The sequence below is a fragment of the Rhinoderma darwinii genome, chromosome 3 (genome assembly GCF_050947455.1).
Source record: "Rhinoderma darwinii isolate aRhiDar2 chromosome 3, aRhiDar2.hap1, whole genome shotgun sequence".
In the NCBI taxonomy this organism is placed as follows: domain Eukaryota; kingdom Metazoa; phylum Chordata; class Amphibia; order Anura; family Rhinodermatidae; genus Rhinoderma; species Rhinoderma darwinii.
The window spans coordinates 261,375,007-261,389,801 of record NC_134689.1 but is presented as its reverse complement, the minus strand read 5'-3'; the positions used below and the strand labels follow the sequence as shown (position 1 = coordinate 261,389,801).

At 36.5% G+C, this 14,795-nt stretch overlaps 3 non-coding genes across 3 annotated transcripts; all 3 read right to left on the bottom strand.

Moving 5' to 3' along the window:
* Positions 1–3,496: 3,496 nt before the first annotated feature.
* On the bottom strand, positions 3,497–3,570 carry TRNAI-AAU (transfer RNA isoleucine (anticodon AAU)). Its single transcript has one exon. It is a non-coding gene; the product is annotated as a tRNA-Ile (tRNA).
* Positions 3,571–6,000: 2,430 nt separating this feature from the next.
* On the bottom strand, positions 6,001–6,074 carry TRNAI-AAU (transfer RNA isoleucine (anticodon AAU)). Its single transcript has one exon. It is a non-coding gene; the product is annotated as a tRNA-Ile (tRNA).
* Positions 6,075–11,406: 5,332 nt separating this feature from the next.
* Positions 11,407–11,480, bottom strand: TRNAI-AAU (transfer RNA isoleucine (anticodon AAU)). The gene has a single exon. It is a non-coding gene; the product is annotated as a tRNA-Ile (tRNA).
* Positions 11,481–14,795: the final 3,315 nt, after the last annotated feature.

The window sequence follows — 14,795 nt, the reverse complement described above, 5'->3', positions numbered from 1 at the left end:
TTGAAAAGTGTTTTTTTGAAAAATATAAAATTTCATCATATTTGTACCAGATTCTGGAGATGGAACTTTGATCCAGGAATTTATTCTAATAGCCATATTTGGAGTAAGGGAGGAATTTTTCCCCTAATGACAACATTGGAATGCACTCCAAGACAGTTTTTGCCTTCCTCTGGATCAACACGGCAGGTTTATAGGTTGAATTTGATGGACCTTTTTTCAATATTATCAACTATTCAACTCTGTAACAAAAGTGAGCTTCCATGGCCCATACGGGGATCGAACCCGTGACCTTGGCGTTATTAGCACCACGCTCTAACCAATAAAATAATAATAAAATAAACTTGCAATTTTTACTACTCAAAAAGCATTGGACAAATTGCTTTTGTGTTTTCCATTCCACCCCACAAAGAGTTTTCTTTCAGTACATTATATGGTACATTAAATGCTGCCATTAAAAACAAGAACTTGTCTCGCTAAAAACAAGCCCTTATATGACTATGAGGACGGAAAAATAATAAAGTTATGACTATCGGAATACAAAGAGGCAAAATCAAGATATTATTTTTGTCCTTAAGGTTGAAATTGGACCTCTAAGATGATTTCATGCAACAAACTCTGCATTTCTATAAATCACCGGTTAGACCATACATGGAATATTGTGTACAGTTTTGAGCACCTGTGTATGAGAAGGACATTGCTGAACTAGAATGCGTGCAAAGAAGGGAAAGCAAGGTAATTAAAGGACCTCATCACAGACGGGGATTCTTTACTGTAAGAGCAGTTCGACGATTGAACTCTCTGCCACATTGAAAAGTGTTTTTTTGAAAAATATAAAATTTCATCATATTTGTACCAGATTCTGGAGATGGAACTTTGATCCAGGAATTTATTCTAATAGCCATATTTGGAGTAAGGGAGGAATTTTTCCCCTAATGACAACATTGGAATGCACTCCAAGACAGTTTTTGCCTTCCTCTGGATCAACACGGCAGGTTTATAGGTTGAATTTGATGGACCTTTTTTCAATATTATCAACTATTCAACTCTGTAACAAAAGTGAGCTTCCATGGCCCATACGGGGATCGAACCCGTGACCTTGGCGTTATTAGCACCACGCTCTAACCAATAAAATAATAATAAAATAAACTTGCAATTTTTACTACTCAAAAAGCATTGGACAAATTGCTTTTGTGTTTTCCATTCCACCCCACAAAGAGTTTTCTTTCAGTACATTATATGGTACATTAAATGCTGCCATTAAAAACAAGAACTTGTTTCGCTAAAAACAAGCCCTTATATGACTATGAGGACGGAAAAATAATAAAGTTATGACTATCGGAATACAAAGAGGCAAAATCAAGATATTATTTTTGTCCTTAAGGTTGAAATTGGACCTCTAAGATGATTTCATGCAACAAACTCTGCATTTCTATAAATCACCGGTTAGACCATACATGGAATATTGTGTACAGTTTTGAGCACCTGTGTATGAGAAGGACATTGCTGAACTAGAATGCATGCAAAGAAGGGAAAGCAAGGTAATTAAAGGACCTCATCACAGACGGGGATTCTTTACTGTAAGAGCAGTTCGACGATTGAACTCTCTGCCACATTGAAAAGTGTTTTTTTGAAAAATATAAAATTTCATCATATTTGTACCAGATTCTGGAGATGGAACTTTGATCCAGGAATTTATTCTAATAGCCATATTTGGAGTAAGGGAGGAATTTTTCCCCTAATGACAACATTGGAATGCACTCCAAGACAGTTTTTGCCTTCCTCTGGATCAACACGGCAGGTTTATAGGTTGAATTTGATGGACCTTTTTTCAATATTATCAACTATTCAACTCTGTAACAAAAGTGAGCTTCCATGGCCCATACGGGGATCGAACCCGTGACCTTGGCGTTATTAGCACCACGCTCTAACCAATAAAATAATAATAAAATAAACTTGCAATTTTTACTACTCAAAAAGCATTGGACAAATTGCTTTTGTGTTTTCCATTCCACCCCACAAAGAGTTTTCTTTCAGTACATTATATGGTACATTAAATGCTGCCATTAAAAACAAGAACTTGTTTCGCTAAAAACAAGCCCTTATATGACTATGAGGACGGAAAAATAATAAAGTTATGACTATCGGAATACAAAGAGGCAAAATCAAGATATTATTTTTGTCCTTAAGGTTGAAATTGGACCTCTAAGATGATTTCATGCAACAAACTCTGCATTTCTATAAATCACCGGTTAGACCATACATGGAATATTGTGTACAGTTTTGAGCACCTGTGTATGAGAAGGACATTGCTGAACTAGAATGCGTGCAAAGAAGGGAAAGCAAGGTAATTAAAGGACCTCATCACAGACGGGGATTCTTTACTGTAAGAGCAGTTCGACGATTGAACTCTCTGCCACATTGAAAAGTGTTTTTTTGAAAAATATAAAATTTCATCATATTTGTACCAGATTCTGGAGATGGAACTTTGATCCAGGAATTTATTCTAATAGCCATATTTGGAGTAAGGGAGGAATTTTTCCCCTAATGACAACATTGGAATGCACTCCAAGACAGTTTTTGCCTTCCTCTGGATCAACACGGCAGGTTTATAGGTTGAATTTGATGGACCTTTTTTCAATATTATCAACTATTCAACTCTGTAACAAAAGTGAGCTTCCATGGCCCATACGGGGATCGAACCCGTGACCTTGGCGTTATTAGCACCACGCTCTAACCAATAAAATAATAATAAAATAAACTTGCAATTTTTACTACTCAAAAAGCATTGGACAAATTGCTTTTGTGTTTTCCATTCCACCCCACAAAGAGTTTTCTTTCAGTACATTATATGGTACATTAAATGCTGCCATTAAAAACAAGAACTTGTTTCGCTAAAAACAAGCCCTTATATGACTATGAGGACGGAAAAATAATAAAGTTATGACTATCGGAATACAAAGAGGCAAAATCAAGATATTATTTTTGTCCTTAAGGTTGAAATTGGACCTCTAAGATGATTTCATGCAACAAACTCTGCATTTCTATAAATCACCGGTTAGACCATACATGGAATATTGTGTACAGTTTTGAGCACCTGTGTATGAGAAGGACATTGCTGAACTAGAATGCGTGCAAAGAAGGGAAAGCAAGGTAATTAAAGGACCTCATCACAGACGGGGATTCTTTACTGTAAGAGCAGTTCGACGATTGAACTCTCTGCCACATTGAAAAGTGTTTTTTTGAAAAATATAAAATTTCATCATATTTGTACCAGATTCTGGAGATGGAACTTTGATCCAGGAATTTATTCTAATAGCCATATTTGGAGTAAGGGAGGAATTTTTCCCCTAATGACAACATTGGAATGCACTCCAAGACAGTTTTTGCCTTCCTCTGGATCAACACGGCAGGTTTATAGGTTGAATTTGATGGACCTTTTTTCAATATTATCAACTATTCAACTCTGTAACAAGCATGTAACAAAAGTGAGCTTCCATGGCCCATACGGGGATCGAACCCGTGACCTTGGCGTTATTAGCACCACGCTCTAACCAACTGAGCTAACCGGCCACTTTTACACCAAAGATTCACGTCACGTCAGTAGAAAATACATGCAAACGTGTATTCATATTGATATCCTATTAACCTGAATAATAAAATAAACTTGCAATTTTTACTACTCAAAAAGCATTGGACAAATTGCTTTTGTGTTTTCCATTCCACCCCACAAAGAGTTTTCTTCAGTACATTATATGGTACATTAAATGCTGCCATTAAAAACAAGAACTTGTCTCGCTAAAAACAAGCCCTTATATGACTATGAGGATGGAAAAATAATAAAGTTATGACTATCGGAATACAAAGAGTCAAAATCAAGATATTATTTTTGTCCTTAAGGTTGAAATTGGACCTCTAAGATGATTTCATGCAACAAACTCTGCATTTCTATAAATCACCGGTTAGACCATACATGGAATATTGTGTACAGTTTTGAGCACCTGTGTATGAGAAGGACATTGCTGAACTAGAATGCGTGCAAAGAAGGGAAAGCAAGGTAATTAAAGGACCTCATCACAGACGGGGATTCTTTACTGTAAGAGCAGTTCGACGATTGAACTCTCTGCCACATTGAAAAGTGTTTTTTTGAAAAATATAAAATTTCATCATATTTGTACCAGATTCTGGAGATGGAACTTTGATCCAGGAATTTATTCTAATAGCCATATTTGGAGTAAGGGAGGAATTTTTCCCCTAATGACAACATTGGAATGCACTCCAAGACAGTTTTTGCCTTCCTCTGGATCAACACGGCAGGTTTATAGGTTGAATTTGATGGACCTTTTTTCAATATTATCAACTATTCAACTCTGTAACAAAAGTGAGCTTCCATGGCCCATACGGGGATCGAACCCGTGACCTTGGCGTTATTAGCACCACGCTCTAACCAATAAAATAATAATAAAATAAACTTGCAATTTTTACTACTCAAAAAGCATTGGACAAATTGCTTTTGTGTTTTCCATTCCACCCCACAAAGAGTTTTCTTCAGTACATTATATGGTACATTAAATGCTGCCATTAAAAACAAGAACTTGTCTCGCTAAAAACAAGCCCTTATATGACTATGAGGATGGAAAAATAATAAAGTTATGACTATCGGAATACAAAGAGTCAAAATCAAGATATTATTTTTGTCCTTAAGGTTGAAATTGGACCTCTAAGATGATTTCATGCAACAAACTCTGCATTTCTATAAATCACCGGTTAGACCATACATGGAATATTGTGTACAGTTTTGAGCACCTGTGTATGAGAAGGACATTGCTGAACTAGAATGCGTGCAAAGAAGGGAAAGCAAGGTAATTAAAGGACCTCATCACAGACGGGGATTCTTTACTGTAAGAGCAGTTCGACGATTGAACTCTCTGCCACATTGAAAAGTGTTTTTTTGAAAAATATAAAATTTCATCATATTTGTACCAGATTCTGGAGATGGAACTTTGATCCAGGAATTTATTCTAATAGCCATATTTGGAGTAAGGGAGGAATTTTTCCCCTAATGACAACATTGGAATGCACTCCAAGACAGTTTTTGCCTTCCTCTGGATCAACACGGCAGGTTTATAGGTTGAATTTGATGGACCTTTTTTCAATATTATCAACTATTCAACTCTGTAACAAAAGTGAGCTTCCATGGCCCATACGGGGATCGAACCCGTGACCTTGGCGTTATTAGCACCACGCTCTAACCAATAAAATAATAATAAAATAAACTTGCAATTTTTACTACTCAAAAAGCATTGGACAAATTGCTTTTGTGTTTTCCATTCCACCCCACAAAGAGTTTTCTTTCAGTACATTATATGGTACATTAAATGCTGCCATTAAAAACAAGAACTTGTTTCGCTAAAAACAAGCCCTTATATGACTATGAGGACGGAAAAATAATAAAGTTATGACTATCGGAATACAAAGAGGCAAAATCAAGATATTATTTTTGTCCTTAAGGTTGAAATTGGACCTCTAAGATGATTTCATGCAACAAACTCTGCATTTCTATAAATCACCGGTTAGACCATACATGGAATATTGTGTACAGTTTTGAGCACCTGTGTATGAGAAGGACATTGCTGAACTAGAATGCGTGCAAAGAAGGGAAAGCAAGGTAATTAAAGGACCTCATCACAGACGGGGATTCTTTACTGTAAGAGCAGTTCGACGATTGAACTCTCTGCCACATTGAAAAGTGTTTTTTTGAAAAATATAAAATTTCATCATATTTGTACCAGATTCTGGAGATGGAACTTTGATCCAGGAATTTATTCTAATAGCCATATTTGGAGTAAGTGAGGAATTTTTCCCCTAATGATAACATTGGAATGCACTCCAAGACAGTTTTTGCCTTCCTCTGGATCAACACGGCAGGTTTATAGGTTGAATTTGATGGACCTTTTTTCAATATTATCAACTATTCAACTCTGTAACAAAAGTGAGCTTCCATGGCCCATACGGGGATCGAACCCGTGACCTTGGCGTTATTAGCACCACGCTCTAACCAACTGAGCTAACCAGCCACTTTTACACCAAAGATTCACGTCACGTCAGTAGAAAATACATGCAAACGTGTATTCATATTGATATCCTATTAACCTGAATAATAAAATAAACTTGCAATTTTTACTACTCAAAAAGCATTGGACAAATTGCTTTTGTGTTTTCCATTCCACCCCACAAAGAGTTTTCTTCAGTACATTATATGGTACATTAAATGCTGCCATTAAAAACAAGAACTTGTCTCGCTAAAAACAAGCCCTTATATGACTATGAGGACGGAAAAATAATAAAGTTATTACTATCGGAATACAAAGAGGCAAAATCAAGATATTATTTTTGTCCTTAAGGTTGAAATTGGACCTCTAAGATGATTTCATGCAACAAACTCTGCATTTCTATAAATCACCGGTTAGACCATACATGGAATATTGTGTACAGTTTTGAGCACCTGTGTATGAGAAGGACATTGCTGAACTAGAATGCGTGCAAAGAAGGGAAAGCAAGGTAATTAAAGGACCTCATCACAGACGGGGATTCTTTACTGTAAGAGCAGTTCGACGATTGAACTCTCTGCCACATTGAAAAGTGTTTTTTTGAAAAATATAAAATGTCATCATATTTGTACCAGATTCTGGAGATGGAACTTTGATCTAGGAATTTATTCTAATAGCCATATTTGGAGTAAGGGAGGAATTTTTACCCTAATGACAACATTGGAATGCACTCCAAGACAGTTTTTGCCTTCCTCTGGATCAACACGGCAGGTTTATAGGTTGAATTTGATGGACCTTTTTTCAATATTATCAACTATTCAACTCCGTAACAAAAGTGAGCTTCCATGGCCCATACGGGGATCGAAGCCGTGACCTTGGCGTTATTAGCACCACACTCTAACCAACTGAGCTAACCGGCCACATTTACACCAAAGATTCACGTCACGTCAGTAGAAAATACATGCAAACGTGTATTCATATTGATATCCTATTAACCTGAATAATAAAATAAACTTGCAATTTTTACTACTCAAAAAGCATTGGACAAATTGCTTTTGTGTTTTCCATTCCACCCCACAAAGAGTTTTCTTCAGTACATTATATGGTACATTAAATGCTGCCATTAAAAACAAGAACTTGTCTCGCTAAAAACAAGCCCTTATATGACTATGAAGACGGAAAAATAATAAAGTTATGACTATCGGAATACAAAGAGGCAAAATCAAGATATTATTTTTGTCCTTAAGGTTGAAATTGGACCTCTAAGATGATTTCATGCAACAAACTCTGCATTTCTATAAATCACCGGTTAGACCATACATGGAATATTGTGTACAGTTTTGAGCACCTGTGTATGAGAAGGACATTGCTGAACTAGAATGCGTGCAAAGAAGGGAAAGCAAGGTAATTAAAGGACCTCATCACAGACGGGGATTCTTTACTGTAAGAGCAGTTCGACGATTGAACTCTCTGCCACATTGAAAAGTGTTTTTTTGAAAAATATAAAATGTCATCATATTTGTACCAGATTCTGGAGATGGAACTTTGATCCAGGAATTTATTCTAATAGCCATATTTGGCGTAAGGGAGGAATTTTTCCCCTAATGACAACATTGGAATGCACTCCAAGACAGTTTTTGCCTTCCTCTGGATCAACACGGCAGGTTTATAGGTTGAATTTGATGGACCTTTTTTCAATATTATCAACTATTCAACTCTGTAACAAGCATGTAACAAAAGGGAGCTTCCATGGCCCGTACGGGGATCGAACCTGTGACCTTGGCGTTATTAGCACCACGCTCTAACCAACTGAGCTAACCAGCCACTTTTACACCAAAGATTCACGTCACGTCAGTAGAAAATACATGCAAACGTGTATTCATATTGATATCCTATTAACCTGAATAATAAAATAAACTTGCAATATTTACTACTCAAAAAGCATTGGACAAATTGCTTTTGTGTTTTCCATTCCACCCCACAAAGAGTTTTATTTCAGTACATTATATGGTACATTAAATGCTGCCATTAAAAACAAGAACTTGTCTCGCTAAAAACAAGCCCTTATATGACTATGAGGACGGAAAAATAATAAAGTTATGACTATCGGAATACAAAGAGGCAAAATCAAGATATTATTTTTGTCCTTAAGGTTGAAATTGGACCTCTAAGATGATTTCATGCAACAAACTCTGCATTTCTATAAATCACCGGTTAGACCATACATGGAATATTGTGTACAGTTTTGAGCACCTGTGTATGAAAAGGACATTGCTGAACTAGAATGCGTGCAAAGAAGGGAAAGCAACGTAATTAAAGGACCTCATCACAGACGGGGATTCTTTACTGTAAGAGCAGTTCGACGATTGAACTCTCTGCCACATTGAAAAGTGTTTTTTTGAAAAATATAAAATTTCATCATATTTGTACCAGATTCTGGAGATGGAACTTTGATCCAGGAATTTATTCTAATAGCCATATTTGGCGTAAGGGAGGAATTTTTCCCCTAATGACAACATTGGAATGCACTCCAAGACAGTTTTTGCCTTCCTCTGGATCAACACGGCAGGTTTATAGGTTGAATTTGATGGACCTTTTTTCAATATTATCAACTATTCAACTCTGTAACAAGCATGTAACAAAAGGGAGCTTCCATGGCCCGTATGGGGATCTAACCCGTGACCTTGGCGTTATTAGCACCACGCTCTAACCAACTGAGCTAACCGGCCACTTTTACACCAAAGATTCACGTCACGTCAGTAGAAAATACATGCAAACGTGTATTCATATTGATATCCTATTAACCTGAATAATAAAATAAACTTGCAATATTTACTACTCAAAAAGCATTGGACAAATTGCTTTTGTGTTTTCCATTCCACCCCACAAAGAGTTTTATTTCAGTACATTATATGGTACATTAAATGCTGCCATTAAAAACAAGAACTTGTCTCGCTAAAAACAAGCCCTTATATGACTATGAGGACGGAAAAATAATAAAGTTATGACTATCGGAATACAAAGAGGCAAAATCAAGATATTATTTTTGTCCTTAAGGTTGAAATTGGACCTCTAAGATGATTTCATGCAACAAACTCTGCATTTCTATAAATCACCGGTTAGACCATACATGGAATATTGTGTACAGTTTTGAGCACCTGTGTATGAAAAGGACATTGCTGAACTAGAATGCGTGCAAAGAAGGGAAAGCAACGTAATTAAAGGACCTCATCACAGACGGGGATTCTTTACTGTAAGAGCAGTTCGACGATTGAACTCTCTGCCACATTGAAAAGTGTTTTTTTGAAAAATATAAAATTTCATCATATTTGTACCAGATTCTGGAGATGGAACTTTGATCCAGGAATTTATTCTAATAGCCATATTTGGCGTAAGGGAGGAATTTTTCCCCTAATGACAACATTGGAATGCACTCCAAGACAGTTTTTGCCTTCCTCTGGATCAACACGGCAGGTTTATAGGTTGAATTTGATGGACCTTTTTTCAATATTATCAACTATTCAACTCTGTAACAAGCATGTAACAAAAGGGAGCTTCCATGGCCCGTATGGGGATCTAACCCGTGACCTTGGCGTTATTAGCACCACGCTCTAACCAACTGAGCTAACCGGCCACTTTTACACCAAAGATTCACGTCACGTCAGTAGAAAATACATGCAAACGTGTATTCATATTGATATCCTATTAACCTGAATAATAAAATAAACTTGCAATATTTACTACTCAAAAAGCATTGGACAAATTGCTTTTGTGTTTTCCATTCCACCCCACAAAGAGTTTTATTTCAGTACATTATATGGTACATTAAATGCTGCCATTAAAAACAAGAACTTGTCTCGCTAAAAACAAGCCCTTATATGACTATGAGGACGGAAAAATAATAAAGTTATGACTATCGGAATACAAAGAGGCAAAATCAAGATATTATTTTTGTCCTTAAGGTTGAAATTGGACCTCTAAGATGATTTCATGCAACAAACTCTGCATTTCTATAAATCACCGGTTAGACCATACATGGAATATTGTGTACAGTTTTGAGCACCTGTGTATGAGAAGGACATTGCTGAACTAGAATGCGTGCAAAGAAGGGAAAGCAAGGTAATTAAAGGACCTCATCACAGACGGGGATTCTTTACTGTAAGAGCAGTTCGACGATTGAACTCTCTGCCACATTGAAAAGTGTTTTTTTGAAAAATATAAAATGTCATCATATTTGTACCAGATTCTGGAGATGGAACTTTGATCCAGGAATTTATTCTAATAGCCATATTTGGAGTAAGGGAGGAATTTTTCGCCTAATGACAACATTGGAATGCACTCCAAGACAGTTTTTGCCTTCCTCTGGATCAACACGGCAGGTTTATAGGTTGAATTTGATGGACCTTTTTTCAATATTATCAACTATTCAACTCTGTAACAAAAGTGAGCTTCCATGGCCCGTACGGGGATCGAACCCATGACCTTGGCGTTATTAGCACCACGCTCTAACCAACTGAGCTCACCAGCCACTTTTACACCAAAGATTCTCGTCACGTCAGTAGAAAATACATGCAAACGTGTATTCATATTGATATCCTATTAACCTGAATAATAAAATAAACTTGCAATTTTTACTACTCAAAAAGCATTGGACAAATTGCTTTTGTGTTTTCCATTCCTCCCCACAAAGAGTTTTATTTCAGTACATTATATGGTACATTAAATGCTGCCATTAAAAACAAGAACTTGTCTCGCTAAAAACAAGCCCTTATATGACTATGAGGACGGAAAAATAATAAAGTTATGACTATCGGAATACAAAGAGGCAAAATCAAGATATTATTTTTGTCCTTAAGGTTGAAATTGGACCTCTAAGATGATTTCATGCAACAAACTCTGCATTTCTATAAATCACCGGTTAGACCATACATGGAATATTGTGTACAGTTTTGAGCACCTGTGTATGAGAAGGACATTGCTGAACTAGAATGCGTGCAAAGAAGGGAAAGCAAGGTAATTAAAGGACCTCATCACAGACGGGGATTCTTTACTGTAAGAGCAGTTCGACGATTGAACTCTCTGCCACATTGAAAAGTGTTTTTTTGAAAAATATAAAATGTCATCATATTTGTACCAGATTCTGGAGATGGAACTTTGATCCAGGAATTTATTCTAATAGCCATATTTGGAGTAAGGGAGGAATTTTTCCCCTAATGACAACATTGGAATGCACTCCAAGACAGTTTTTGCCTTCCTCTGGATCAACACGGCAGGTTTATAGGTTGAATTTGATGGACCTTTTTTCAATATTATCAACTATTCAACTCTGTAACAAGCATGTAACAAAAGTGAGCTTCCATGGCCCGTACGGGGATCGAACCCGTGACCTTGGCGTTATTAGCACCACGCTCTAACCAACTGAGCTAACCGGCCACTTTTACACCAAAGATTCACGTCACGTCAGTAGAAAATACATGCAAACGTGTATTCATATTGATATCCTATTAACCTGAATAATAAAATGAACTTGCAATTTTTACTACTCAAAAAGCATTGGACAAATTGCTTTTGTGTTTTCCATTCCACCCCACAAAGAGTTTTATTTCAGTACATTATATGGTACATTAAATGCTGCCATTAAAAACAAGAACTTGTCTCGCTAAAAACAAGCCCTTATATGACTATGAGGACGGAAAAATAATAAAGTTATGACTATCGGAATACAAAGAGGCAAAATCAAGATATTGTTTTTGTCCTTAAGGTTGAAATTGGACCTCTAAGATGATTTCATGCAACAAACTCTGCATTTCTATAAATCACCGGTTAGACCATACATGGAATATTGTGTACAGTTTTGAGCACCTGTGTATGAGAAGGACATTGCTGAACTAGAATGCGTGCAAAGAAGGGAAAGCAAGGTAATTAAAGGACCTCATCACAGACGGGGATTCTTTACTGTAAGAGCAGTTCGACGATTGAACTCTCTGCCACATTGAAAAGTGTTTTTTTGAAAAATATAAAATGTCATCATATTTGTACCAGATTCTGGAGATGGAACTTTGATCCAGGAATTTATTCTAATAGCCATATTTGGAGTAAGGGAGGAATTTTTCCCCTAATGACAACATTGGAATGCACTCCAAGACAGTTTTTACCTTCCTCTGGATCAACACGGCAGGTTTATAGGTTGAATTTGATGGACCTTTTTTCAATATTATCAACTATTCAACTCTGTAACAAGCATGTAACAAAAGTGAGCTTCCATGGCCCATACGGGGATCGAACCCGTGACCTTGGCGTTATTAGCACCACGCTCTAAGCAACTGAGCTAACCGGCCACTTTTACAAGAAAGATTCACGTCACGTCAGTAGAAAATTAATGCAAACGTGTATTCATATTGATATCCTATTAACCTGAATAATAAAATAAACTTGCAATTTTTACTACTCAAAAAGCATTGGACAAATTGCTTTTGTGTTTTCCATTCCACCCCACATAGAGTTTTCTTTCAGTACATTATATGGTACATTAAATGCTGCCATTAAAAACAAGAACTTGTCTCGCTAAAAGCAAGCCCTTATATGACTATGAGGACGGAAAAATAATAAAGTTATGACTATCGGAATACAAAGAGGCAAAATCAAGATATTATTTTTGTCCATTAAGGTTGAAATTGGACCTCTAAGATGATTTCATGCAACAAACTCTGCATTTCTATAAATCACCGGTTAGACCATACATGGAATATTGTGTACAATTTTGAGCACCTGTGTATGAGACGGACATTGCTGAACTAGAATGCGTGCAAAGAAGGGAAAGCAAGGTAATTAAAGGACCTCATCACAGACGGGGATTATTTACTGTAAGAGCAGTTCGACGATTGAACTCTCTGCCACATTGAAAAGTGTTTTTTTGAAAAATATAAAATTTCATCATATTTGTACCAGATTCTGGAGATGGAACTTTGATCCAGGAATTTATTCTAATAGCCATATTTGGAGTAAGGGAGGAATTTTTCCCCTAATGACAACATTGGAATGCACTCCAAGACAGTTTTTGCCTTCCTCTGGATCAACACGGCAGGTTTACAGGTTGAATTTGATGGACCTTTTTTCAATATTATCAACTATTCAACTCTGTAACAAGCATGTAACAAAAGTGAGCTTCCATGGCCCGTACAGGGATCGAACCCGTGACCTTGACATAATTAGCACCACGCTCTAACCAACTGAGCTAACCGGCCACTTTTACACCAAAGATTCACGTCACATCAGTAGAAAATACATGCAAACGTGTATTCATATTGATATCCTATTAACCTGAATAATAAAATAAACTTGCAATTTTTACTACTCAAAAAGCATTGGACAAATTGCTTTTGTGTTTTCCATTCCACTCCACAAAGAGTTTTCTTTCAGTACATTATATGGTACATTAAATGCTGCCATTAAAAACAAGAACTTGTCTCGCTAAAAACAAGCCCTTATATGACTATGAGGACGGAAAAATAATAAAATTATGACTATCGGAATACAAAGAGGCAAAATCAAGATATTATTTTTGTCCTTAAGGTTGAAATTGGACCTCTAAGATGATTTCATGCAACAAACTCTGCATTTCTTTAAATCACCGGTTAGACCATACATGGAATATTGTGTACAGTTTTGAGCATCTGTGTATGAGAAGGACATTGCTGAACTAGAATGCGTGCAAAGAAGGGAAAGCAAGGTAATTAAAGGACCTCATCACAGACGGGGATTCTTTACTGTAAGAGCAGTTCGACGATTGAACTCTCTGCCACATTGAAAAGTGTTTTTTTGAAAAATATAAAATTTCATCATATTTGTACCAGATTCTGGAGATGGAACTTTGATCCAGGAATTTATTCTAATAGCCATATTTAGAGTAAGGGAGTAATTTTTCCCCTAATGACAACATTGGAATGCACTCCAAGACAGTTTTTGCCTTCCTCTGGATCAACACGGCAGGTTTATAGGTTGAATTTGATGGACCTTTTTTCAATATTATCAACTATTCAACTCTGTAACAAGCATGTAACAAAAGTGAGCTTCCATGGCCCATACGGGGATCAAACCCGTGACCTTGGCGTTATTAGCACCACGCTCTAACCAACTGAGCTAACCGGCCACTTTTACAAGAAAGATTCACGTCACGTCAGTAGAAAATTAATGCAAACGTGTATTCATATTGATATCCTATTAACCTGAATAATAAAATAAACTTGAAATTTTTACTACTCAAAAAGCATTGGACAAATTGCTTTTGTGTTTTCCATTCCACCCCACAAAGAGTTTTATTTCACTACATTATATGGTACATTAAATGCTGCCATTAAAAACAAGAACTTGTCTCGCTAAAAACAAGCCCTTATATGACTATGAGGACGGAAAAATAATAAAATTATGACTATCGGAATACAAAGAGGCAAAATCAAGATATTATTTTTGTCCTTAAGGTTGAAATTGGACCTCTAAGATGATTTCATGCAACAAACTCTGCATTTCTTTAAATCACCGGTTAGACCATACATGGAATATTGTGTACAGTTTTGAGCATCTGTGTATGAGAAGGACATTGCTGAACTAGAATGCGTGCAAAGAAGGGAAAGCAAGGTAATTAAAGGACCTCATCACAGACGGGGATTCTTTACTGTAAGAGCAGTTCGACGATTGAACTCTCTGCCACATTGAAAAGTGTTTTTTTGAAAAATATAAAATTTCATCATA